At 44.5% G+C, this 7,084-nt stretch overlaps 1 pseudogene; it reads left to right on the top strand.

Annotated features, from left to right (window-relative positions):
* Positions 1 to 2,543: 2,543 nt before the first annotated feature.
* On the top strand, positions 2,544 to 6,404 carry LOC116701529 (neuronal pentraxin-1-like; annotated as a pseudogene).
* The last annotated feature ends 680 nt before the right edge of the window (positions 6,405 to 7,084 follow it).

Raw genomic sequence — 7,084 nt, 5'->3', positions numbered from 1 at the left:
AGCGGCTGAGAAGTGAATCATGCCCAACTCTGAAATGCAACAGTGAAAAATGAAAGGCTTGCTGAATTCTTGGACTGCACATTGTTTGCAGGGTTCTGTTTGACAGCAGTTTAAGCAGCGCTCTGCCACGCTGATTGACAGAAAGGGAGAAGTCATTGGTGTCGGGTGAGCGGTAATTCTTCAGTTGGAATCAAAACTGTGACTCTTAAGAAAAAAAAGATCCCATCTAGCACAAGTTGTGTGGGGTTGATGACTGTTGGTACTGTGAATGGCAGAGGTGGAGAGAGGTAACCTTATGATGTTCAGTTGTAGAATTGGGTTCTTTTTAATTATTTTTACTGGTTTAATGTAACAAAACACATCATATGCAGTAAAAGGGTCTACTCCCTATTTCTAGTGGGTTTCTAAATGATAGACATAACCCATTCATTCATCCATCCATCTTCATCCGCTTATCGGATGGTGGGTCGGGGGGAAGCAGCCATTTACTTGTAAATAAAGTTTTACATGGACTTTTATATATATAGCCTGTCATTAACCATTTTTTAAATGTGACCCTTGAAAGTTTTCTAGCAACATCTTGTCACATAAGAGTGATAAGCAAGAGGGCTGTTTCCTACGGAAGAGGACGAGGGCCAATGTGAAAAATGGGTTTGAGTTCTGAGTTGCAGAATTAGGAGTTTCTGAATTGCCGAAATTTGACTTTGATCTCGCAATGTGACTTCGAACTCAGGACTAAATACCCTTTTTCCATGTGGCCCTAATACTCTTCCGTAGTTTTAATATGTAAGAAACTGTTTTGCAGAAGTAAGTTTCTTTTCGTACCTCTTAGAACTGCTTGAGGGAAAACTGGTCTAGGTGCTCCCTGAAATGTGTTATTTAGAAGTGGTTACCCATGATTTCTGCCAGTCTCCTGCCCCATCCTTCAGCTTGCACAGTGAAGGTAAAACATCTAGCTGAAGTTCGGATAAAGTTCACTTTAAGCCACAGCTGTTTCCAAGCAGCTGTGTGTCCTGCCCACGTCACTGGGCAGTGACGATTTGTTATCCCAACAAGATCTATGTCAGAGAGTTGGCCCTTTCCCTCGCTCTGTATGTCTTATTTATTAATGCGAGAGCTGCGGGGTAGTTACTTAACAGTCTGTTTGAACTATTTGAAAACATTTCTCTTCTCTTTTCTCACATCAGTCTTTGGTGCTGGGGTTAACACAACGCAAAGCCTCTCTCGCAGGCTGTGTGCATGGTGTACAGACTTTGTTCTTTCACGTGACCACCTCTGTCTCTTCACTGCTGCACTCAGAGGTGTGTCTGCACATTCAAACCCTTCGGAGTTAAGCAAAAAAAGCACGGTTTACAGGGTACAATAGATTATACAAGGATGAGAAAAATAGGCTACAGTTTGAGAGTTCCGGTGTGACTCAATGACAAGAAAACATTGTAAACCATTGGAAGAGAGAGAGAGAGAGAGAAGAGAGAGAGAGAGGGGGAGAGAGAGAGAAGGAGAGAAAGAGAGGGAGAGGGAGAGGGGAGGGGGGGAGAAGGGGTGTGTGATGATGATAATGGGCACTTTTAGGACAGGCTCAGAAGGGGAGTGGATTTCATTTAAGGTGGAGCAATAATTAAACTTGGAATCCTTTACATTTTATTTTATTATAAAAAGTGTGCAGAATCAACCCGTTTCATCAAAGTCATCTGTTTTGACGCCAGTGCGGAAACTGCTTTTAATTTAATTGTTTCAAAATGCAATTTCAAGTTGATTTAAATTAAAACGTTGTGTGCAGCAAAATACGATTTTAGGACTTGACTGTGGACAGAAATGTCTAAGACTAAATGTTTTGCAGATGAAACAGTCCGACACGGGTAAAAATCAGCTCTGCCTGAAACAACTTCAACAAAACGCTGGCACAAAGTAATGCATCAGGGATAAGTATGACCCTATATGTAAGGCATAAGAACTGCTTTTACTGTGTGACTTTAAGTACATTTTGCTGACAAGACTTCTGTACTTTACTAAAGTGGTTTGGCCTACTTATAACAGAGTACAATGTTGTATTACTTTCACCACAATAAAAGGACCCAGTACTATCCACCACTGACAAAGCCAAATGAGACTATAAGGACGTCATTGGATGGTCTGAGTCTACATCATGTCCATTGGCACTTCCATTGCAGGCCTAGTCTGATTTTCTACACTTTTTTACATATGATAGGTGGAATATTTAAGCATAGGTTTTCAACTGTATTTACATATTCTAGATCTTCCAAAGAAGGCTAGTTTGAGGTTAACCCGATTCCCACAGTTGAGAAAAGGTCGGAATGTGCCAATTTATTAGAGTGTTATAAAAGGAGTGGTTTGAAGGTAACGCTGTAACACAGAAATAGAAAACGACATGTGTGGGGACAAAGAAAAAAGAGGAGTATTCTGATCTTCACAGAGACACTTTGGGTTCACACACGTGTGTGTGTTTGTGGGTGTACCACGTTTATCTTCCTTGTTCAAAAAACAGAATAAAGGCATTTAATCTAAAAATGTTTGGACTCGTCATGTGTCCCTCCACATTCCCGGTCATGATTCCCAGATATCACCCAGATATCACCCAGATAACACCACAGTGTAGGCGCTCTGTGCTACTGTACAGCTGAGTGTGTGGGTGCTTTCCAAACACTGAGGACGACCTTAAATAAGGGGCTGGCCTCTGCCGCTGCCTCTCAGTGATGCGGGGAATCTGCGCTGCTTTCTCCGTATATAAACTGCACACAGCGCCCAGAGCTACGCTTCAGTGGACAGTTCCGGTGTGCTGAAATCTCCCAGCCACCAACACACACACACACACACACAACACACACACAGTGCACTCTCTCTCTCTCAAACATGCTTGCAGCCATGGAGGATTTCGGGGAAACTTTTTCTACTTTCGCTGGTTGTTGCGCAGATCTCCGCGCAAGACTGGACAGACGCAGTTTATTTGCACGTCGGTGCCAAAGGATGGACTTTGCGCGGCCACGATGCAAAACAGCGGACCGGCGGAGGACTGAAGACCCCGGTCATGCAGCTACGGGAGACCGTGCTACAGCAAAAGGAGACCATTATGAACCAAAGGAGACAATCAGGGAACTAACGTCAAAGTTGAGCCGATGCGAGAGCCAGAGTCTCCCGGCGGCAGGACCCGGCGCGAGACGGCCGGGGGCGAAAAACACGATGGGGGATGTATCCCGGGCCCACGGACACTCTGGCCCAGTGGGACAGACTTTAAGCACGCTGAAACAGGGACTGGAGAATCTAGAGGTAGGCAAGCAAAGGAGAGGAGAGCAGCGCTGACCGGTCAAAAGTTTATTCAATTAGCCTCCCAGGGTGTTTATTAGGAGGGTTAAGCCTCCACACACTGCTGCTACAATCTCTGGCTGAGCAGTCTCTGCTTGGAGATGCTGCACATGTGCTTTAGTTCATCTTTTAACTGACAGTGAGAGAGACTCATCATGGCAAGTAAACCAAGTGCAGAGTATAGCTGCTTTTGAATAATGTGGCGCAGAGCAAGGCGCGCGCCCACACACACACACACACACAACACAAGGTTGGCTAGGCTGCTGTTTCAGGGAGTTAAGACCGGAGAAAGTATCCCTTGTGTCTCTGTAACCCAGTATCTGTCTCCCTCTGTCCGATGCAGCAGTACAGTCGAGGTAACAACACCGTGCAGGCGAACAGCCTGAAAGATCTGCTCCAGAACAAGATAGACGACATGGAGAAGCAGTTCTGTCCCGGGTCAAACAGATAGAGGAGACCAAACCGGGCACCAGGAATGACACCGAGCGCGGAACAGAGTGGAGTCCACGCTCACCTCTCTGCACATCGGATCACAGACCTGGAGAAAGGTGCGTTAGGGATTTCCAAGGTGGGGACCGAGTGCGCGCATGCCATTTTAGGCATCGAATGTGGCTCCAAGGGAGTTCTTAACAAGATCAGGGGTATTTAATTGTTTTTTTTTAAGATCAATGGCGTCTCGGTTAAGAAAGAACTGACACCTTCAGCATTACAGCACACATGTGGGACCGTCACAATGCCGCAACCATCACGTTGCGCACAGAGGTGAGGGTGAGGGGAGGGGAGAGCTGCATTGCTTGCATATCTTAAGACCTGTTTGCACTTTTGCTTCGCTTAGTTTCTGTTTTCCAAAACCTGACTGGCTATTTTGCACGGGGGTGCTATATGCATATGCAGAGGTCATAGGCAGAGAAAAGTTTGCAGGGTGCGCCTCGCGCTGGCCCGTTTTGGAGCACATAGCGAGGTGGTTCATTTTCAACAACGTTCAAATGCGCGTGTGTATGTGCGTGAGAAAGAGAGACAGAGCCCTCCTACACAGGCAGCCGACAGAAAATCACTGTAAAACGTGTTTTTTAAACGTGTTAATTTTAATATTGTGAAAAAATTGATTACATTTTCAGACAGCTTTGTTTGTCTTCCACTAACTGACATGAATTAAATCATATACATCCTATTATTACATCAATCTCCTTCCAATCCCTAATACTACACAACGCTGAGAAATACTCTATAATAACTGACATTTCCTCTACAGGTAAGAGACCCGGCCAACAGATAAGTTTCAGCTCACCTTCCCCCTGAGAACCAACTACATGTACGCCAAAGCCAAGAGGAGCCTCCCCGAGATGTACTCCTTCAGTGTGTGTTGTGGATCAAATCCAACGCCTCCCCCGGGGTGGGAACCCTTCTCCTACGCGTGCCGGTCAGGCCAACGAGCTGGTGTGATCGAGTGGGGAACAACCCTATGGAGATCCTCATTAATGACAAGGTAGAGAAAAGATTCCACACATGTGCCTACCCTTATAGGGTGTCATTTGGCCCTTTTTCATTTACCTTGTACATTAATTATGTTAATCCAGGATCATTTACAGTGGGTGCAACAGTAGGAATAAGTTATAACACTTGTGCACAAATGAGTAACCAGACAAAATCTTGTGCCAGATCTGGAAATGGAATAAAAATAGGTGCAAAGGGAGCAACACAGTGGTCTATTTTAGAGGAAAATAATGGGGTAGGGGAAGTGATTCAGCAGGAAGAAGAGAAGGTGTGAAGCGAGGATTTTCAGGTGGGGGGAGGGATTCTGCTACTGAAGTGTGAAAGAAATTGTTACTGGAGAGAAAGACGTCTTTTTCCATGTCTCTGTGCAGGTTGCAAAGCTGCCGTTTCTCATCAATGACGGGAAATGGCATCACTGTGCATCACGTGGACCACCCGTGACGGGATGTGGGAAGCCTTCCAGGATGGGAGTGATGCGGGGGAATGGAGAAAATCTGGCACCGTACCACCCCATCAAAACCAGATGGAGTGCGGTCCTGGGACAAGAGCAGGTGGATATATTTTATATTTTATGATTATAATATATTTTTTTCCATCAGCGATTGCAACTTCTGAACTTTAATCCCACACGTATTTGGAAAATATACCTGAACAATTATGATTTCATTTGTGGATAAAATGGGAATCACTATGAAAAATAGTGTGAGGGACATTGAGAGGTGGCAAATGAAATGTGGTCAAATTGGTGCAATTTATCATCCCAGGATTAGAACAAATTACAGAGATTTACTGTCAATAGTTTGTTTCTAGGAAGAAACCCGTATAAACTCAAGCATTTGGCAAATCACATACTCAACATTAGATCACATTTAATTCAGCGACGTTTCTATCCAAAGTGGAGTCCAGTAAGTGCATTTAACCATGAAGGTACATACCCGGAATAGCAAGAATCACATGGGAGTGCATTAACTGATTAAGACTAAGACCAAACTACAAAGAACCACATGTAAGTGCAACATGCAAGTGCTTTTTCTTTTAGATTTTGTTTTACAACCACCATCAAGAGACCCTGTCTAATAAAAATCCGCTTACAGAAATTAAATGGTTTCCAGATTGGAGTTCTGCAAAAATAAATACAACAGAACAGAAGTTCTCTCAGATGATGTCATGTACACTGTATTACAAAATCCTATCATGGTTCTGTGCTCTAATGCACATAAATCTTACAGGATTCTCACTGGAAGTGTTACTTAGCTTCCTGATCAGTAACTAACACTTCAGTTCAAGCTTTGATGGGCACTAATGATTAAGACTTGTCTGCATTGCTCCACAGGACACATTTGGAGGAGGCTTTGATGCAAACGCAAGCCTTCGTTGGTGAACTAGCAAACTTAATATCTGGAATAGGAAACTTTCTATCGCCGAGATCTCAAACTTGGCGACCTGACAGCAAAGCGGCTGGCAACGTCTTCTCCTGGACAGAGAGCAACACGAATATTTGGCGGAGCGACCAAATGACCTTCGAGCCTTGCCGTTCGTCAACTGAACTGCATTTCCACACTTCCAGAAAGGCCTCTCTGTATTTCTGAGCTTTTGTCGTCCTGTCTTCATTTTGACGTTTGTTAGAGACTATTGATTGGTAAGCTAAAATCGGGATTTCTATCATTCTTATTAGGTTTATAAGCAAAACAACAGTTTTCCTCTTGAGGAAAAAAAAAAAAAAAACCAGTTCATCTGGAACCTCGGTGAAAGTGTTGGTATCTGTTTTTCTTCATTTATTTTCTCTCGGACGTTCAGTTGAAGCACACCTACAGCTTTGTTTGGCTATTTCGACTTGGACTGGCAGCTGGCAATCTGCGCCGATGTTGGACAATCCAAGAGGAATTGCAAACTCTCCCACCCCCTTCCCTCTGAAAGTGGGAGATTACGTGGCCATCAATCCGGTACAGCGCCCTGCGAACACACCCCCTCCCCTCTTCTCCTTACTCCTTCACACCCCCCCACCCCCCCACCCTCGCCCTCCGGAAATTGCACTGTGACGAGGAAAGATCACCAGGAGGAGGGTAAGTTGAAGGACACTGCAGAGTCAGACTGTGGTACAAGTCAATTTGTAATCGTCGTTCGCTTCAAGTGTTTCCGTAAGAATGTCGTTAACTTGCCAACATTGCACAAAGCCCGATGCCTTGGGTGGTACAAATATTCAGCACATTCATTATGTTTCAGTTGCCAACTCAATGTTATCGTTTTTGGTTTTTCCTTTTCTGAGCTG

Source organism: Etheostoma spectabile, chromosome 2 (genome assembly GCF_008692095.1).
Source record: "Etheostoma spectabile isolate EspeVRDwgs_2016 chromosome 2, UIUC_Espe_1.0, whole genome shotgun sequence".
Lineage (NCBI taxonomy): Eukaryota > Metazoa > Chordata > Actinopteri > Perciformes > Percidae > Etheostoma > Etheostoma spectabile.
This window is presented reverse-complemented; position numbering and strand designations above follow the sequence as displayed.